The sequence below is a fragment of the Carettochelys insculpta genome, chromosome 4, assembly GCF_033958435.1.
Source record: "Carettochelys insculpta isolate YL-2023 chromosome 4, ASM3395843v1, whole genome shotgun sequence".
Taxonomy (NCBI): Eukaryota; Metazoa; Chordata; order Testudines; family Carettochelyidae; genus Carettochelys; species Carettochelys insculpta.
This window is the reverse complement of record NC_134140.1, coordinates 108,735,788-108,757,441: the sequence shown is the minus strand read 5'-3', so window position 1 is coordinate 108,757,441 and position 21,654 is coordinate 108,735,788. Positions and strand designations below refer to the sequence as shown.

Sequence of the window (21,654 nt, the reverse complement as noted above, 5' to 3'; positions counted from 1 at the left end):
CTTTGAAAGAATCCTTCTTCCCATTAAATAAAGGGAAGAAGGATTCTTTTGAAGATGGGTTTATTTTCAAAAGAGCAGCATCTACACTGGCTTTCTTCTTTTGAAAGATGTTCTTTTGAAATTAATATGCAAATGAGATGCCAAATATGCAAATGTTTAGCTCTTTTGCATTTTATTTACCTCATTTGCATACCTCTTTCGAAAGAGGAATGCAAGTGTAGATGCACCCATTATGTTTAATTTTTATCATGGTCTCACAGACCATCTCTTTCCTGAACTGGGTCTCATGTCTTGATCTGCAGACAGGCACACACACACACATTAATTTTGGTACAGCTCTGAGACTTTGCTTTTTCCTTCTAACAGGAAAACTTGGAGTTACACACTTTCAGAAATCAAGTCTACAAGATTACATTGTCTAGAGCAGTGTTTCTTACACTGTGTTCCGCGAACAACTCACAAGTGTGCCATGAGTGGAAAAATACACTGGTGGTATATATTTTCTGTTGTTAAAAACAGATACAATGTTACTTCTTCATTGCTGTGATACCTGATTACATTATTTTGTTTTTGCTGTATATGTTTTTTTCTAAGTTTGCTGCAAATTCAGTTACACAGGAAAAGACTGGCAATCCCAGTTCATATTAATCTACCTATCTTTACCATTTTCTTAAATGAATTGCATGATGAGACAGCCATTCTGTTGTAGGAAACCTGGCAGGGTAATCAACTGAAACAATTAAGGGGGAAAAAAATCCCTTCATACTCCGACATTCCTGAACGGGCTGTAACTAGTGCTATCAATAATAGAGCTGCGTGTGTTAGAAATAAAAAAAATTGTTCAAAAAGCTCAATAACCAGACAGAGAAAATGTATTATTCTTTCTGGTGACCTACAAAGGCATTTACAGCTTCCTATGGTCAGCCAGCCTGTCTTCCGAAGCTAGCTACTTATTACAGTATTGAGCACTACAGCAAATCACTGAAGTGTGCAGTCCTGCAGCTAACTAAGCTAATAGTGTGAATAGCTGCAGCAAGGTAATTTAGAAGGGAATCAGAAAGAGCACTGCTGCATCCTACAGTAATGCCACTCTTTTAGCATCACCAGTCACTTCAATGTGCCAGCTTTTAACTGAAGAAAAGCACAACAGAATTTTGTCTAAACCAAACTGAACACACCAAAGCTTTAAAATCGACAGGTGGGAAAGAAGGATATTAATATAAACAGAAGATACTGTGTATCACAAATAGTATTGAAATACAAGAATCAAATGACAAATAGCTATTCAGGTCTTTCTTGGAAGCTGAAGTTAAACATTTTCTCAGCTTGTTTGACAAATCAGAGCAAGATCATTCAATAAGATGTAATCCAAGGCTTTTGAAGGACCTTATTAATAAAACATACAGGACCAAATTACCAGGTGGTGCAACATTGCTCAAGTCAATAGAGGTATACCAAGAATGAATTTGGTGTATACTGTTGTCAATCATCCTTTCTTCAATCATCCTTATGTTTCATTCATCACATTACACACATTCCACCTACAGTGAAGAGATTTAAAAGGTCAAAACATCTTAGCCAATAAAATCATTTCTGTGTACTGTGGGGGAAAACAGTAACCTTAAGCAGTCATCCAAAAGTGACAATTGATTACCCAGAAGGTTACACACTACTGCACATCAAAGATCATCTGTGCTGAGGAACAGGAATCAAAGAATCAGTGAAAGCATGAAAGAGGAAATAAAAGCACTGTCAGAAAAAATTACCATTAAGATAGCGTCTCAGAGGAGTAGCCAAGTCAGTCTGTAGCTTCACAAATAACAAGCTGGCCTGTAGCACCTTAAAGACTGACAAATTTATTAGGTCATGAGCTTCCATGGGTTAGACCCACTTCTTCAGATTATTGCATTCAGGAAATAGCTGAGGCAGAACTATCAAGGAGATAAGAAGTGCTGGAAGCTGGAATAAATTATCACAACTGCTGGATTTTTAAACAACAAGGGAAAATGATTCTGATATTTTCTATATCATTCCATACCATTCTTCAGGATTCCCCAAACATGCAAATATTAATTCACCTCCTCTTATTTTTACTTCTTTATTTTCTGTAGAGCTGTTCCACTGTGGTCATAATAAAGAAAACATATCCTGCTGATGTCAATTTCTGGATCCTTTTAATCCCTGAAATTGGATTTCTCTTCTATTTTTTCAGTCTCATTACTTGTAATACTCCAGGAAACCATCTTAATGGAACACTGTGAAGCTGTTCTGCCTACACTGTATATCCTACTTCAGCTGCTGGCACTGTACCTTAAAACAGACCCTCGGCTTTGAGAAGAAATAAAATAGCACAGATATGTACAGAAAATGTATTGGTTTCATGCACCTCTTCCATTACAGTAGAGCCCCTCACAACCCCCATGTAACTCAAATTTCATGCAACTCAGGGGAGAAGGGAGCCAGGAAACTGACCAGCCCACCAGGACTCCTAAACTGTGTCTACACGTGCACGCTACTTCGAAGTAGCGGCACTAACTTTGAAATAGCGCCCATCGCGGCTACACGTGTTGGGCGCTATTTCGAAGTTAACTTCGACGTTAGGCGGCGAGACGTTGAAGTCGCTAACCTCATGAGGGGATCGGAATAGCGCCCTACTTCGACGTTCAACGTCGAAGTAGGGACCGTGTAGACGATCCGCGTCCCGCAACGTCAAAATTGCTGGGTCCTCCATGGCGGCCATCAGCTGGGGGGTTGAGAGATGCTCTCTCTCCAGCCCCTGCGGGGCTCTATGGTCACCGTGGGCAGCAGCCCTTAGCCCAGGGCTTCTGGCTGCTGCTGCGGCAGCTGGGGATCCATGCTGCAGGCACAGGGTCTGCAACCAGTTGTCGGCTCTGTGTATCTTGTGTTGTTTAGTGCAACTGTGTCTGGGAGGGGCCCTTTAAGGGAGCGGCTTGCTGTTGAGTCCACCCTGTGACCCTGTCTGCAGCTGTGCCTGGCACCCTTATTTCGATGTGTGCTACTTAGGCGTGTAGACGCTCCCTCGCAGCGCCTATTTCGATGTGGTGCCGCGCAACGTCGAAGTTGAACATCGACGTTGCCAGCCCTGGAGGACGTGTAGACGTTATTCATCGAAATACCCTATTTCGATGTTGCTACATCGAAATAAGCTATTTCGATGTTGGCTTCACGTGTAGACGTAGCCCTAGAGTGGCAGGGAGCAGGAACCAGCAGCAGCCTGGTTCCCATCTCCATACCATTTGCAGGACCTGGGAAACTGACCAGCCTGGTGGGGAGCTGGGAGCAAAGTGGCAGCCTGGTTCCAGTCTCCCCATTGCTAGCAGGAGCCAGGAAATTGACCAGCCCTGGTACGGTGGGTATTACAATAAATCTTGCATATATGATAAATCTTCTGCTATATTATATAGGTATATTATTATGTGTGTAGAGCATAGTTCTTTCACAATAAGACAATAAATGATAAACAGAGTTGGACAAACTAGAACTGTGCATCCCTGAGAAACCTGACCTACAACATTGCTGCATCTACAGATTGACTGTGCTTACATACATAACGGCACAGAAGCAAACTTGATCGCCTGACTGTAGAAAACTGCACAGTAAACTGGGAGTCATTTCTAATCCCAAACCATGGGGATCTCTGACACAGAGATAGAGAATCAAGGTGACATGATTACAGAAAGAGCACAATACAGCTGCAGATGGGAGAAGAATAAAGAAAGAGAAGACTGGGAATTAGGATGGTGTCCAGAGACCAGAAATGATTTCAAGCTACAGGTATTTGAACACACAGGTCAAAGGTGGGGAAATGTGAGGAAATGAGGAAAAAGCAACAAAACAACATAAAAAGAACCCTCTTGTAAAAAAAATGGAAAGGAAAATGAAAAACTAAACTAAATTTTGGTTTGGCCTCCGGAAATTCTGTCAGCCACCCAAGGATTCAAGTAATTGATCTTAGTCAACGGTTCCAAAAAACCAGACTAAAGAAAATGAACAAATTTTATGTGTAAAATTATAAATATATGTATGAGTACTATATAAAAGAGAAGTCGGACATGAAAAAAGACTTACGTTATCACACAGGCCATCCTTTTGACAGTACAGAATTAAACCAGCACATTGTACACAGACATTTGGGACAACTGCATAGCCAACTCTCATTTGTACAATACTGTAAAACAAGGGCTAAATAAAAATTGACACATTTATTCAGGTCTTTTTTGGGACTCTACTTGAAATATTCTTCAATGACGATTGGCCAAAGTAGAGCAAGTACAGTAAGAGTCAATGATAGCTACAAGACTTTTGAAGAACACTGTTAATAAAACAGATAGGGCCAAATTAATTGCTGCTGTATGAGACAAATCATGTATTGCTTGCCATCATGAATATAGAATGACAATCTAGCATTTACAATGATGTGTTACATTTCATATAAAAAACCTATTTATCTTGATTTTTATGCTTTCTTACATTCATTTACTATTAATGATTCCATTATAACCCTGCCACTTGCTGCAGTTTAATTTTTAAAAATCAGATAGGTTAAAAAAATTGCAGGCTAAATATAGCATGCTCAATTTTAGAATAGCTCATGTTGTTCCATCATGAAAGGAGGAAACTGTACCTGCCTCAGAAACGGGTGTACTACACTTGCAGTTTGAAGGCTAATAAGATATTTTAAAAATTATATAGGACCATTAAACAACTGCACGTAATTTCACCCACTATGTTACATAAAAGCTGTTTGTAACGTTGCTATGTTTAGCCATCACATATGGAGCAGCAGTTTCCAGCTAGGACTGACTCATCCTGTGTTTTTACATTTTTCAGCTTCCCTTCAATCTACCAGTAACCCTCAGAAAGTGGAGGTTAACCACAAAAACTTTTTTCTCCCACAGATACTTTTAGCGATTTTCCTCAGGATTATTCTTGTGTCGGACTACTTTCTTGTGCAAGTGCCACCAGACAATTCTTATCTTCTTTGAAAGCTATACTGCTGTACCTTAATACTATTTTAGGGTCAGACTGTGATACTTTTCTACTGATACTCTGACACTCTTACATATATCAAGTAGCATCTGAGTCCCCGAGTAATCTCACTCAAGACAACTCATGGAGTAAAGCACTACTTAACATGAGTAAGGGCATATAGACTTAAGTGCATTACTGAATATGATGACTTCAGACTGTACAAAGTCAAAGTCGTACTTAAGTTCTTTGCTAAATCAAAGCCATAGTCTACAGCAGTGGTTTTCAACCAAGTGAGCCATGAAATTTTGACAATTCCCGTCACCCACCCCGACAGTTGCTCTTTGCAGTGCCACATAAGGGGAATTGCCAACCCAACAGGATGCCGTTCGTGCTGGGAGGCAGCTGAAATGCTGCTTCCTGGTCAGAACAAACTGGGGGGGAACCAGCCCACCCTCCCAGCTGTGGCAAAGGAGAGGGAGGGAGGGTGGAGGTGGGATATGGTTTAAAAGCAATGTCCTAGTGTATTATGTGATGCATTTGAAACATGAATGCATTTAGTCCTTGATTAGCTTGTTGTATGCACTACTATGTTGCAAACCTCTCTGGTTAGACTGTAACCATAGTAAATGTGACATTTATGAGCAATCGATTCAGCTGGAAAAAGTGGATGTGCCATGGAATTTTTTGTCTCATGGAAGTGTGCCGTGTTACTGAAAAGGTTGGGAACCATTGGTCTACAGAACACAATCCTAAAATGCGAAGGGCTTGTCAACAATTATAGTGTGGTAGTGCTTAGCAAAGACACTGCGTTCCCTAATAAGAGAGGTTCTCCTCTAGGCCTAGGTACTCCACCCTTCCCAAGACACACAGCTTTGTTAGCAGGAGAAGCCCTCCCATTGACAGAGTCCTGTCTATGCATGGTGTCTGCTTAGTACAACTATGTTGCTCATAGGTGCTTTTTCCATATCAAGCAACATCATTATACCAATACAAGCTGGTAGCATAGACCAATCCTTAGTATCTTCTGTGGGGTACTGAATCTTTAGTGGGAGCTAAAGGGACTTAGCACCTGGCAGGAGTGCCTGTACAAGAGCTACACTAAACCATAAAACTAATTTTAAGGAACAATTCAAAATATTGAAAGACCAACGGTTCATCGATTCCAGTATCCTGGCTCTCAAAAGTGGCAAAAGCAGATGCCCCAGAGGACAAGTACACAAAACAGGAACAGAACAAGGTAATCATGAAATGACCTATCCTGCCACTCGCTTCCGGGACTCTTCTGACATAGTGTTGCATGCCTGTCCATCCTAGCTAATAGTCGTCAATGGGCCTATCCTCCACGAATGTATCTAGTTTTTTTTAAACCCTGTTATAGTCTTAGCCTTCAGAACATCCTCTTGCAAAGGGTTCCACAGGTTGACTATGTACTATTACAAGTCAACATACTGAAATTTTTAGACTTACTGATTTTAAAAGATTTCTAACAATTGGAAAATAGATTATATTTAAGCAAAAAATGTCCTGTTCTCAGGAGCACTGTAAAAATTTTTATACTGGGCTGCTGTTGATGCAAGCAATTTTTGGTGTTTGTCATTACTACTTGAAGCAAGAGGAGTGTGGCAGCATCCCCAGCACCACTCCCTGCTAGGACAAAAGAACTGATGGGAAATAAATTATGTAAGGTTTAGCGACCCAACTTGTTCGCAGTCCCCTGGGTTGAGGGCACTTTGCCAGAATTTACTGTAGCGCTAGCTGCAACTATAGGACTTAAACCATCTCTCTCATTATGTCTGAAGTAATTTAAGAGGCATGTTAGTAAGAACTTACATTTCAAACATTATTGTTCTGATTTGTGAGGGAAAGGAATGTCTATGACTGTCATTGGAAAAGTCTGTAAATATTATTGAATTTACCTGTTTTCAGTGTCTGGTTTTATTCCCACATAATTGAAATAAAAACATTAATTTCCCTGATGTTAAACAAGATTTTCATTGTGCAGCTTTTTTTTATAATAAAAAGCATAATTAGAAAAACATGTTTAGTGGAACAGTCCAGTTTTTCGAAGAGAAAACAAAGCACTATTTACTCTAGACAAGAAGATTAAACCCCCTATTTGGCTAAAATGATCTGCATGAGTATGGCCTTTCAGATAATGAAAGTCGAGAATCTGGCTTCCCTCAGTGTCCAAGCTATTCAAACCCCATTTTCCTTTGAACATGTGAGCTCCTATCATGGACAACCACAAGGGGATGAATAAATCAAGCTAATGAGATCTACACCAGTTGCAGAAGTTTAATAACAAATCAGAGATCATATTTGCACTCTGTTTCTCTGCGGATTGAATTTCCCTCTCTCACTTTGATAGATGATGATATAACCCACTTTCAAATAATCTTCATTTCTCTTAGAGACTAACAATGCTGGAAGACTATCTTGGTGGCCATTTGGCAGCTGTCTTGCTCCCAGCATACATTATTAAAGGACCACCTATGTGTGTCCTAGGAAGGTCTCCTTGAAGTCAGATCTAATGGTTGTATATCTTATTGCTATGTGGCCCTAGTGAGGAATTGAGGAAGCTAAGCAGAATAGCGAAAGTGAGATTGTGTAGTCATGGTAAAGACACTATTTACTCTTCTGAATCAGGACTGGGCTTCACATGTGCCAAGCCACAGAAGCCCACTGAGTTTCCATGATTCCATTCCTGCTAAGTCAAACATGTCCCTGAATAGAGAGTTTGTGATGGAAATGTTATTTTTATATATATACATTCCCCAAAGAAAGCCCTTCATGTGAGTTAAAGACCAGTCCTAACTGAAAATTAATCAATTATTTTAAAGATTTTACATTATAAAAGATAATTTGTACATGTGAAAAGTATATTGACTACCTGGATGAAAAAATAATTCTTTATACACAGAACAGCTATCCCACGGGAAAGAACAGTATGCTCCTTTCCCTGACTTTCCTACTCTGTTTCAATCTAGGAACATCACCTTCTACAGTTGCTAAGGCACTATTGTTTTGCCTTTGTATCTATTCAGTCCTTGTCTTCTGTGCCAAGGCTGCCAAAACAATGTCATTTTGATGTGGACAACTGTCTACCGGGAAAGCACAGGAGAGCATCAAATCAGTTTAAATTGTCCGAAATACCACCATCACCTGCCTCCAAACTGAAATCAGTTACAAAAAGGTGAAAAGCCCTCTATCTTATTTCTAATCCTCTAGGCAGCTAATTCTCTTTGTAAAATATTTTTTCCAGTTCATATTAATTATCCTCATCTGGTAGATTTACATTCTTCATCATGAAACATGCTTCCAAACATATTGTATTTTGACTTAAGCCATCTGATTTATGCCAACCCTTCTGGTGAGGACTGCTGAAAATATTCTAGTGTTTGCAATCCATTTGATACAATATAATGAAATGTATAGCATAAAAATAAAGTACATTCAGGTAAAAACTGGTGTTATGTAGAGCTCTAGTGGTAGTAAGGAAGTAAAGCAGCACATAAGACCAAATGAGACAATAACAGAGGATGTCCTAAGCCTGAAAATAGAACAGTTGGAAAGTAACAAGATTAATTTAAAACAATTAACATAAAAGAGAAAACTATTTGATGATTCAGGGTCATGGAATACATCTCTGTCCATAAGCATAACACTTATTTACTGCTAAATTTTTAACTCCATCAGTGTTTTTATAATTAAGCATTAGGAATATGAAATGTAGGCTGTATGCATGATCCATTATTTTGACTGATAAAATTATTATTGCTTTCCCCCTAATTGTATAATTTTTCTTAACCTAGCTAGTTAAGAGTTGAGTAACTCTATACATACTGTTAAACAGTTCTGTTCCAATAATCACATCCCATTTTATGCTTGTTGCTAAGGTTTCTATATAGGACAGTTTTCAAAAAAGTACTATCAGTTGCATTATCAGCAAAACACTATACCAACTGTCATGAGGAGTTTCATCCCAGAAGCTCAGTAATCCCCTAAAACTGACGAGTTTGCTACCAGTTAATCTCTTGACGAGAAGATCTTCCTTAAACACCTATTTTGCAATCTCACCTCTTCCTGTCCTACAAATAACTTATAAAAAGCACATATTGTTGACTATTAACTCATTATATTCCATCTCTCAATGCATGTCAACATCCCCATCTTTTAAATAAATAAACAACCATTTTCTCAACACAATACAGTACTTAAAGTGCATATTGTATGTCTTTGGTGGCCCATCACACACAACCTGTGCCAGCATCCCAATAGCACCTACTGAAAAACGGCATTATCTTCAAAAATTCTCAGGAGTCAGAATGGTCCAGGGTATATATCAACAGAAGCATGATAAATAAAATAAAATTAATCTTCAGGAGTTACCTAAAAAGTAGCACCAGATCACACGTAGTAAAGAACCCCAGACAGAAAGGAAGGAAACAATATTACTTTTGTTTGGGTCCACAAACAATTGATCCTACCACAACATAACTCAACACTGAAATCCTTACTCAGACAACACACCCACTTAAATTCTCGTGAGAAGTACCTGAATAAGGACATCAGGAGTGGCTCCACATTCCTTAACACAAGCTACAATATGCGACTTTGCTTTCTAAAATACCACATTTGTCACAACGAAGGGAGCTAAAAAAAAAACTGATAACCAAAAAGTTCACAGTACCCTAGGGCAGATTTAAACAGAACCCTCAAATAATTTTCACTCTCTTTAAAACTGCATGTACTTCACATATTGCATTCTCTTCTTTCAAAAAGCCTAGAGGCATATAGGAAATATATTTCTTCTTGTTAAGCCAGCATTTAGACTTGGTTACATTTTTTAAGCCTCACCTGGTCTAATTTTATTTTCATGACTATTTTCTTCCAATCTTATGCCACCTCATGATGGAAACAGTAAAACACTCTGGACTTTATCCTCTCTCTCAAAGGCTCATTTATTAAAAGCTGTTTCCCCCATGCTATAATTAATATGTACTCTTATTGCATGTATAGCTGACAGACAGGAAAAAAGTCAAAATCCTGGGAATCCAAGGAAACATTTTGAAGTTGTTCCTCTTTACCTGCTGGGCAGTTGCACTCTGGAGGCACTTCTCTTGCTATTCTTATTTTTGCCAAATGCTCATAGGATTTCTGGGGAGGGGAAGAAGGGGAAACATTAGCAAGCTTGGTAAGCATTAGCTCACTCCATTACACCCAGGATTACAGACCTGCATGTGTTAAACTATGATTTACAGCTACTTGAAAGACTGCATAACTAATGATGACTTCTTTACTTGGTCTTGATCCAAACTGTATCAGTGACCTATACACCCCAACCACAACTTGAGCATTTTACAGAGGCGGGGGGCGGGGCGGGGAGGGGAGAGAGCATTGAGTTTCTACCCATAGCAGCTTTACTTGTGTGGTATTACATCTCCATACAAAATACCTCCTCCCCCACACATAGCATCTAGGGCACGTGGATTAAATGTAGGAACTTGGGTTCCTAGGGTGAGAGAGAAGAGTCAATAACGTTACACACCAAGGTTATCTACTCTATCATGTTATTTCAGCCACTGCTTCCAAATGGGCTAGAGAGATCCTTACCATAGCCATTTGAAACCAAGATGTTACTTTAACTGCCACATCCAAGGGCTTCTTCCCATCCAATATTCCCCAAGTAAACCATTTACAAAGATCAATAATATTCAGCTAGAGCAGAGCAAACTAGTGCAACCAAAATAGCAAGAAGAGCCATTTTTCCCCATTTAGTAAAAAACCTCAATAATTCAAGAGCCACAATGCATGTGAATAGGAGACGGTCATTAATAAATAACGTCAAAACATACTTTTTGTAACCCCTATTTTAAGAACAGCGCACACATGCACACACACACAAGGATTGGTAATGTGATACATGTTTACTGCAGGATATTCACAAACTTTTTACATATGCTATTTCCTCACACTTTACATGGGTGTTTGTACCACTGCCTTCCTGACTTTCACTCTAGAACCCCCTCTCTCTCTCTCCGGAGGATGCTAGGGGGAGTTATCCAATGTTTCAAGATCACACATTGTTTGCTATTTGGGGGCTCTTAGATATTCACCTTTTATCAAAAATAATCAGGAGGTTTTTTTTAAAAAAAATTGCAATTACGACATGGGGAGCCACAGAATCCTAAAAGAGCTGTGTGCGGCTCGGGAGCCACAGGTTGCAGACCCCTGTTCTAGAGGGACTCCCCTTCATTTCCGTGAGGTCATAATGCACAAGCCAAAGTCCCCCTCTCTGGAGCTGTCCGTGCCCCAGAGACATTTGGCAATTTCACTGTGCTGCAAGGGGGTGTCTACCCTCCCCACGAATAGACCCCCCCCCGGCTACTCATCTCGCCTCAGTGAAGTAGAAACTCGCGTGGGAAGTGACTAATGAAAGGTCCTGCCCAGGACACCCAGTCCCACCCCTGACCAGACTCCCAGACAGCACCCCGGTCCTTCACACCTGAGCCAGAAGTCGCTCCACTTTTTCTTGCATCATTGAATTTAGCTGATCCAGGGAGACGCCGGGCAGCAGCTGGTACGAAGCAGCAGCCACAGAAGCGAAGTCCCCGCGGGCGCTCTCGATGGCAGAGACCCTCGCGTGCAGATCACTGGTCTTCACCCCCAGGTACACACAGGAGGCTACAGCCACCACTGACAGCAAAGCAGCCAGCAGCGAACTGGAGGGCAGAGTCCAGCTCGGACAGCGGCGCTGTCCCCCGAGGCAGCCAGACTCCCCGTTGCCATCCTGGCCTTTGGCTTCTTGGCTTTTCCCCACCATGCTTTCCCCCCGGCGGATCCAGCCGTTGCTCCTCGTCCGTCCCGCTTCCCTTTCCCCGGCGAGGGCAACTAGTTTGCAGCGGGAAAACGGAAAATAAATCAATCAATCAAAGCGCCCAGCAATGGGTGGCACGTTTTCAATGCGAGGAGCGGGCGCGCGGCGGAGCCTTCATGGCCAAGCTCCGGAGGGGCCCCCCAGGAGGGATCAGACACCGGCCATCCAGCGGGAGAGCCCCCCCCCCCAAACCAGCCGGGCACCAACACAGCAGCAGGGTGGTGCTGTGTGTAGGGAGGGGGGGTGTTTCAGAGCCTCCCAGCCGCCGGGAGGTCAAAAGCCCTTTGCGAAGCCCCCGCCCCCCGGCCAGTGCTGAGTGAGACTTCAGGTGCACGGGGAGGAGCGGGCCAACTTGTTGCTGCCCTCGCTCGCCCTCCACCTGGCTCCTGGAGCGACGAGGAGGCGCAGCGCGGCACGGCGAGGGAGCACCAGGCAGTGGCTGCAGCCCCGCGGCTCCCCAAGGCGTCCGCAGCCCTCCAGAGCCCTGGCGCTGTATGTGTGTCAGTAGCACAGAGCGGCGGCGGCGGCTGCGGCGGCGGCGGCGGCTTCCCCTCCGTACTGGCCACAGCTCCTGCTACACGCCTCCGCCCAGCCCCCGACAGAACCTCCCGAGCCTCATTAACATAATTTATTCACCTAGTCCGAGGGGAGGTCGCCCAGCCCCTCACCCAGCGGGAAGACGGGGGATTCGGCGCTTTGCATAATTTATGCAGAATCTTGGGTCGCTCACCCAAAGCTGGTTGGCTGCCGGGGGGCGATGGGGTAGCGGCTGCTCGCCGCCGGGCCAGCCGACTCTGCTTCAGGCTCCTGCCGCCCCCCCTCCACCCGTGTGTCGGCCGGGATCGTAAAGAACCTCGCGGTAGTTTATTCTGATCGACATTAGAGCTCTCCCTTGTCGGGAGAGGTGGAGGGTATGTGGCTTAAAGCCCGGACTTGGCTCCGTTCCGGATTCAGCCGCAAACTGCCTGTGAAATGTTGGGCAGGAGTCCTACTTTCTGGTACTTGCCGTTTCCCTCCACTCCACAGACCTCTAAGTGCAAGGCTGATAAACATCATTGTCCTCCTGTTATGGAAAGGAAACTGAGGCACAGAGCTAGTACCTCTGCCTGACGTGGCAGACTTCTGTCAGGAGACAGAAGCCTGCAATCTAGACATAGCCGTGGGATCTGGGGCAAGTTGATGCAGTGTGAAAGGTAGCAGAGGCTATTTAAGCTAGATCTACACAGCAATAAGTCACTTGTGGCTAGCCTAGTTGCCAGACTACAAAACTGTAACATAGATGGGCTCAGGTTAGAGCTGGGGCTCTGGGCCCAGCAAGCCCTGGGTGGCTGACACAGGCCAGCTGCAGGTGTTTTATTGCAGTGTAGACATACCCTTGCCAGCCCAATCAGGAGCCAGGTTTTCCAAAGCCATGTGCCATCAACTAATTTTTCTGTGACTCATTCATTTGCACAGCCTAAAATCGAAGAAATAATTCTTGCCTGCATTCACCAGGGATGAATAAGAGGGTGTTGATCTATAACTCATTAATACATGTAGAACTGAACGGTATTATTATTTAGATGCCACTTCTAAAGGGGGATGCATGACACTTAAGAATGTGAAGTGCAATTGCATGTACAATTTAGGTGCTATTTGTAAAGTATGTGCACACGGATTCTACTCTATGTGTTTTTTTCTAACATAGACACAAACCATGCAAAATTCTGCATCACTTGAGAGACCTGTACTTCTTCCCCTACATTCTGCTTGTATGTAATCATTTTAGCTATTGGATTTGTGTTTTATTCCTCCTGTGTTTAACAACTTGCTTCTCCACTCTTGCACACACACTAATGATTTTAATCAAAACAAAAAAGCAGTCATGTAGCACTTTAAAGATTAACAAAATCATTTATTAGGTGGTGAGCTTTTGTGGGACAGACCCATTTTTTCAGATCAATGGGTCTGTCCCAACAAAGCTCATCACCTAATACATTATTTTGTTAAAGTGCTACACGACTGCTTTTTTGTTTTGCTAGAATACAGAATAACGTGGCTATCTCTCTGTCACACAAATGAATTGCCATTATTCCCAATTTGTATGACTAGAAAAGCAGCATTAACAGGCACCGAATCACCATGTGACCCAGTGGCTAGTTCAGTTCTTCTCTCTCTTTCCTGCTAGCACTGCATTTACCTGTTGTGTTTTGTTTCCCATTTTAACCTCACCACAATGTAGCTAAAAGAGTTGCTGCTGACTAAAAAGAAATGCTGTGCACTTATGTAGCACTTTTTATGCTTGGCAAACTTTTGAAACACTCAGGGGCCTGATAGTAGAGTCCTTATACACCCTTATGAGCACTTACAAGAATATTCTCAGCCAAGACAATGGAACTGCTTCCATGAGAAAGTGCTCACTGCACTAAATAAGGCCTCCACAATCCCACCTCAAATAGATTAATAGAGTTGGTCAGACAATACTGAAAGCAATTTGTGAGTATTTTCACAAACAAAAGCAGCAAGTACAGGGGAGGGTTGTTTTATTTAAGTGGGATCATTTGTCGTTTAGGAGTATTCAGATAGTCATTGCTATCATAAAAACCATTTGCACATCTCAACAGCTTGTCCATTCTAGCATAAACAATGATTTGTGTGAAAATTTGTAGTAGAAGTGTATTGTTCATAGTTACCCATTTGCTATTTGTCATTTGCTTCTCCATTTGTTTTTTCCTTTAATCTAAATTCCCAGTCAGGGAGCGAAACTAATCCCATGAAAGTCTAGGTGACTAGTCACTTGCTATAAATACTGAACAGTTGAAATGAAGAGTTTACAAATTCCGCCCCCCCCATCAAAATCACACAGACTATCCAACACAGATGAATAATGAATACTTTCTTAGGCTCAGTTCAAACAGTAGTTGCTCTCATTGAAGAACTAAATTTGCAACACACTTTATTTGCAATGTATAACCAGACCATGTGAAGCAACCCTCAACAACACCCCACCCCTTAGGTATGCAAGCACGGTTATCTTTGCTAACAGCTGAGGCAAGTTAAGTGTCTTGATTAAGGCTACTGAGGAAGCCACTATTAAAGCTGAGATAATTCCTGTACCTTTCTCAGGTTATGAATGGATTGCTGAGAACTGTTGGCAAAAGATATGCAAATTAAGCAATGCATTTGTGTATCTCCTGCCAACAGTGCTGTTGGGAGATGCATTCGCAAAATTTGGCCCATCCACACGGGGCCAAATGACAAAGAGTTTCCCTAACGACACATCCCTTTTTCCCTGTGGAATGAGGAAGACCGGGATGTCAGCTGAAGTCTCCCAATGTGGCAGACTTCTGACAGGAGATAACAAGAAGTCCTGTGGCACCTTACAGACTAACAGATATTTTAGAGCATAAGGTTTTGTGGGCAAAGACCTGCTTCGTCTTTGCTCACGAAAGCTTATGCTCCAAAATATCTGTTCATCTATAAGGTGCCACAGGATTTGTTATTTTTCAATATACAGACTAACTCAGCTACCTCTCTGATTCTTGTCAAGAGACAGAAGCCTGCAATCTTGACATAGCCTCTGCTATGTTTTGCATGGCATCAACATTAGGAGCTGCTTTATACAGACTAATGAGAAATTCTCTCTTGAGATCCATGGTGGAAATGGCAGATTATTTCCATTTCTGTGCAGAAACAGTCTCTGTCTGGATCAGTGATGAGCAACCATGAATCACAAGTGGGTCTCATGAGTGACCCTCTTTCACCTTGCTGTGACGCAGCAGCCAACAGCCCTCTGGGGCTCCACCTGTGCCCCCTTGGAGCCCCTGTCTGTTCAATCCCCCCATGCACTGGAGGCACATGAGGTAGGGGAGGAACCAGAGGGTCGGAGGACTTCAGGTAGAGCCCCAGAGGGCTGCATGTAGACATTTTACTATTTAATTTGCTTCATCTACTGGTCCCGCTGATGGCAAAAGATTGCGGAGGGGAAGGAGGAGGCCTTTCTTCCAGGGTGGGGGCCAGCTGCTGGCTGTGAGGGGCATGCCTATGAGCAGCCAGGCACAGACACTATCTGCCAGGCCCATCAGGACAGGCTGTTGATCCAGGAGGCCCTGAGGGAGAGCCCCTCAGATGAAACGAAGTAACCCTCCCCAGGGGACCCTCAGTGGGTGTCTCAGTCCCACAGCCCTACCTTGTCCCCACCACAACCCCTCCCTTCACCCCCTCTCCTCTCCCCGACCCCCTGTGCAATGAAGAGGGATGCAGGAGTGATGAACAATTAACAGTGTTTTACTGAACCCCCCCAAAAAAAGTGTGCAAAAGAAACTTTGCAGTACAAAGCCATTTACAACCAAACCAACTGCAACCATCTTTGAACCATCTTGGGCTAGCGGGGCTTGGAACAGGGGGACCTCAGAACACGGGAGGTGGTGTGAGGCTGTGAACCTGAGCAAGAGCAGGACCCCAAGTGACATTGGCCTTTGGATCCCCTCCCACTGCAGGTTCAGGGCTGCCATCAGGGCTGGACTGGGGCTGGGACCAGGGGGAGGTACAGATGGGGAGGGACTGCAGTGGGGTCTGGGTGGGCAGGAGGTGCAGGGAGAAACCAGGGGCCAGTGGAGCAGAGGGAGCCTGGGGGCCCAATGTAGGGGCCATGGCCATCATCCATTGGAGCAGGCAGGCACCCAGGGCACTGAGGGGGAGGTCTGACGGGGACAGCCATGGGTGGATGGGACAGCACATCCCTGCAGATGCTGCTGACAGCATCACTGTGGGACATCAACTGGTCCCAGGCCCACGACTGCCACTCCACATCCATCCAGAGGTGGTGCTCCATGGTCCCATGGATGTCTCGTAGGATGGTGATGTACTGACCCATGAAATCTTCACGTGCCTGCCAACAACTCCTCTGGCTGCGGGAGTGGCCTGGCGGTGTGGTGTGGGTGTCCTGGCCTTCGGACGGTGTAGGTCCAGCTGTGCAGAAGACAAATGGGAGAGTTGGTGAGTCATTCATACAACACAATCCCTAAGGTCCTGCCCTCCCCGCCCCCCAGCATGAACAGTGACCAACACCCCCTGGGCCACAGGACAGGGATGTCATGGGGCAAAGCCATGTGTGGCCTGCACAGAAGGTCCTGCTACATCAGGCCTCCATGATGCCTTGGGACCATGCTGAGCATTCTGCCCAGCCCCTGCTTAACAGGCTGGCAACCAACGGGGTGTCTGCCCACACAGAGGGGTCCCCTTATGGGTGGCGAGTGAGCTGGGAGCAGCCTAGCCCTCCCCAAGGCCCACTCACACACCTGTGGCTCGCAGTGCTGCCTGCAAGAGTGGGTGCTGCCTCTGACTTGCGGGCATGCCTATGTGCCGGGTGCCACACTCCTCATTGGCGCCCTTGTGGTTAGCCCACTTCCAGCCCTGGCAGCTCTGGGAGGGAGTGTTTGATGTGTGGGGTACTCACCAGAAGGACCCTCGCCCAGCACGGAGGACATGCAGGATGTGGCCTGGCTGCTAGGGATTGGGTCAAGCACCAGGGTGGAGTTGCTGGCCTTGGAATCCAACTACTACAGTGATTGTGCCTCGATTGCCTACTCTCCTGGGGCCCTGCTGTGCTGGGTGCAGGGGGTGGGGAAAGATTCAAGCCCTGTGTCAAGGCTTAGGTGGGGGGTGAGGTGTGCTCCCCCACCAGATGTGCTGCAGCTCCTTTGTAGTAGGGGCAGGAGGATGGTCCTGCCACCAAGCGTCTCACAGTGTCCAGGCTTGCACATATGCCTGATGCAACTCCTTGACCTTGACCCTGACCTGCTCATTGGTGTGGTGGAGTGGCCACATTTGGCCAGGGTGGTGGTCATAGTTTTCAATGTTTTGCTGCCTGGTCTGGGGGTCCTGAAAAGTTTCCTTCTCTGCCCAGAGCTCCAGTAGGCTCTCGATCTCTGGGTCAGACCAGGATGGGGCCTGCCTCTTCAAGCCCCAGAGAAGGTCCTGGGAGCCCTGAGTTTGCTCCTGTGAGGGCTCGGGGGGAGGGGGTCTCATGAGACCTGTGGCTCTGCTCTGGTGCTCCCAGGTGTAGCTGCTAGCACGCTGGAGAGAGCCAGTTGGCATGCTACTGCTCTAATGCTCAACTTCCTGTCATGGGGTTTCCTAGGCTCCCTGCAGCTTTAAGAAGGGCTGGAGGCAGGAACCTGCACTGAGGCACCTCCCCAGTGCCCTGGAGGCCTTTTCTGTCAACAGAAGGCCCTACAGAATGTCCAGACCCATGTTTTGTTGACAGATGTCCATCAACAGCAGCATACTTCCTCGCAGTGAGCAGTGTACAACTGTCAACAAAGTACTCCGTTCTGTCAACTTACTGCCAACAGAACACACATCGCAATCTGGATGCGCTGCAGGTTTTATCAACAAAGTAGCCATTTTGTCAACAAAAGCCACCAATCTAGACATAGCTGAAATAATTAGGGTTTGGGACACATGATTTATGAGCAGAAGCTGAAGGAACTGGAATTATTTAGTCTGCAGAAGAGAAGAAAGGGGAAGGGAATTTGACAGCAGCCTTCAGCTACCAGAAGGGAGATTCTAATGAGGACAGAGCCAGGCTGTTCTCCATGGCAAACGAGAGAACAAATAGCAATGGTCTCAAGTTGCAGTAGGAGAGGTCTAGATTGGATGTTAGGAAAAATTACTTCACTAGGCATATAGGGAAGTGCTGGAATGGGTTACCTAGGGAGCTCGTGGAATCTCCATCCTTAGAGGTTGTTAAGGCCAGGCTTGACAAAGCTCTGGTTGGAAAGTTTTAGTTGGAGTTGGTTCTGATTTGAGCAGGGGGAGAAGTGGTTGCACTACATGACCTCCAGAGGCCTCTGCCAAGCCTAGTCTTCTCCAATTCTGTGAAACACTAACTGTACCTCAGATATAGTTGGTTATAGATAAAGTGCATTGTATTTACACTCAGATTATAAAACATATTTAGAGCCTGTTCTTTATTTGGTAGCTAACTAGATCTTGTAGCTTTTAACAAGAACTGTATCCCAAGAACTCTCAACTCTGCAGCAGCTAAACTCAAGTCAGTTAAAAACTAAGGAAGAGGATTGTAAATCAGATCTTCAGAGCTACTGGTTTTCAAAGACTCAAGGCAATGTTGCTCTCTGACAGTAAGAGCTTCCTTTAAAGATCCAAATCTCAAAGTACCACATTTCAGAAGATCTCGTGTATGAACGAGACAGAAGCATTTATACCAGATGCTACCATTTGATTTTCGCAGACCTATACTGGAGATCTGGATAAGATTTGCAGATATACATTTTTTTTCAGACAGATCTAGTATCTGAATGTATTAATATATTTTTACTTCCACAGCATGCCTCACTCCAGCTGACCAATATCTAGATATTTTTTTAACCTGATACAACACAAACTTCTGACTAGAAGTACACAAGTATAAATCAAATCTGCTTAAACAACAGGCTACACTGAGCTTAAGCAATGTTTTTTATCCACGGGCAAGAAATTCAGGAGACAAACTAGAAAATAGTTAACTATAAATTTTGGGTCTGAGATTCTGCCTGTGAGGTTCTGGTTTCAGACCCAGTGAGTGAAGATTAAAAAGTTAATGGAGTCACCAAAACTTTAAGGTGGAATTTTAGCCTGTTTCAAATGTTACATTGAATTCATATACTACAGGGTTGTCAATCGTATGTTCTAGTTTTTCTTTCCTCTTTGCAGACTTCTCTGTTCTTCTCCACTTCACACCTGGTCCCAGAGAGGAACTTACCTCCTGCTCATACAGTCAATTTTAAACTCACATGATAGGTGGCTGGGAAATCATAGAAGTTGTAATGATTTTTTTTATTTGCCTTCTTTGGCCTTAGCATTGCAGCCCATGAATTATTACACTCCCAAGTTCTCAGATTCAACATTTCGTCGCAGAGGAAGTGGCATTTTGTGGCATGAAGCAAATCACATGCCAGATTTTCATCTGCAGCATGGCACCTCAACAGTAACATGGATTTCACAGAGGCTTGCCATAAAAATCCTATAAATCCCCATCCCCTTATTATACTTGGAAATAAGAATTTCTTTCACTCATTCAGCCTGATTTGCCCCAGTGAGAGCAGAGACATGAACTTTATTTTCACTATCAGGCCAGAGACGTACCCAGACACATTCTCTGTGGGATATTCACCTGCTAAGAAAAGCAAATGCAATAGCATTGTTCCTACCCTCCAGCAGGGAAGGGAAGCTTTAGTAAGAATTTTCCCGCCTGTAAGTACACCTAGATGTACGGTCCATTTTCCTGTGCACTTTGTGGGTCATACTAGTGGGCACTACCATCAGAACCCATGTCTGTGTAGCTCTGACAAGGTAGCACACAATCTGAGCAGTAGGGCAGACCTAAGGTCTTGTTGGCACAGTAAGCTCTACAGGCCTGTGATTTCTTATGAGGACTAATATATTGTTCATTAACTGGTCTGTGTAGACTCTGTTGATTCTCACTGTAAATTCCCTAGTACATTTCAATGTAGTACAGTACTGTTTCAAAAAACCACTGTGTTAATCATACAATCAGAATCAGAAAATTATAGGACTGGAAGGGACTTTAAGACGTTATCTAATCCAATCCCATACAGAATCATTGACTATTAGAACAGGAAGGGCCCTTGAGAGGTCATCAAGATCAGTCCCCTGCCCTCACAGCAGGACCAAGCACCACCTGCATCATCCCTGACAGATGTTTGTCTAGCCTGCTCTTAAAGATCGCTGATGATGGAGATTCTAAAGCCTCCCTATGGCAGGACGAAGGACCATCTAGACCATCCCTGACAGGTGTGTGTCTAAACTGCACTTTAAAATCTCCACAGTAGGACAGTCCACAACCTCTCCAGGAAATTTATTTCAGTGCTTAACCATTCCAACCAGAAGTTTTTCTTAATATCCAACCTACATTGCCCTTTCTGTCATTTAAACCCATAGCTTCTTGGTCCTTGTGAAGTCCCTACCAGACCTATGACTCTATGATTCTTCTTGTCCTATCCTGAGAGGTTAAGGAGAATAATTTTCCTTCTTCCTCCTTGTAACAATCTTTATGTACTTGAAAGCTGTTATCATGTATCCCCTTAGTCATTTCTTCTCCAGACTAAACAAACCCATTTTTTTCAATCTTCCTTGATAGGTCATGTTTTCTAGACTTTCCATTGTTCTTTTTATTCTTCCATAGACTTTCTTCTATTTGTCCACATCTTTGCTGAAAAGCGGCACCCAGAATTTTAGTTGAGGCCTGACCCATGCAGAACAGAGTGGGAGAATTACTTCTTGCATCTTACGACACTCCTGCTAATACATTCCACAATGACATTTAGTTTTTTTGGTTTTTTTTTTTTGCAAGTGTTACACCATTGACTAATATTTAGCTTGTGATCCACTATGACTCCCAATTTCCTTTCTGCAGTGTTTCTTTTTATGCATTTCTCATTTTGTATGTATTTTGCAAATGATTGTTCTTTCCTATGTGAAGGAGCATTTGTTTGCATTTGCATTTGTTCTTACCGAATTTCATCCTTTTTACTTCTGACCATTTCTCCAACTTGTCCAAATCATTTTCAGTTTTATCTCTATCCTCCAAAGCATCCCTTCCCAGTTTGTTATAGCCCCAAATTTTATGTGTACTCTCTATGCCACTATCTAAATCACTGATGAAGATATTGAAAGCTAACAGCACCCAAAACTGATACCTGATATTCCCTTCCATCTTGACTGTGAGCCACTGATAGCCATTCTCTGGGAATGGTTATCCAACTAGTTATGCATCCACGTAT

General features: G+C 43.8%; 1 protein-coding gene across 1 annotated transcript in view; it reads right to left on the bottom strand.

Moving 5' to 3' along the window:
* Window positions 1–12,385, bottom strand: part of COL25A1 (collagen type XXV alpha 1 chain) — a 468,167-nt gene extending 455,782 nt beyond the window's left edge. The window contains exons 1-3 of the mRNA XM_074993461.1: window positions 12,249–12,385; window positions 11,498–11,883; window positions 10,080–10,149 (exon numbers count right to left, since the gene is read on the bottom strand). The gene's annotated coding sequence lies outside the window, so the exon portion shown is untranslated. The remainder of the gene's footprint in view (window positions 1–10,079; window positions 10,150–11,497; window positions 11,884–12,248) is intronic.
* Between the last annotated feature and the right edge of the window lie 9,269 nt (window positions 12,386–21,654).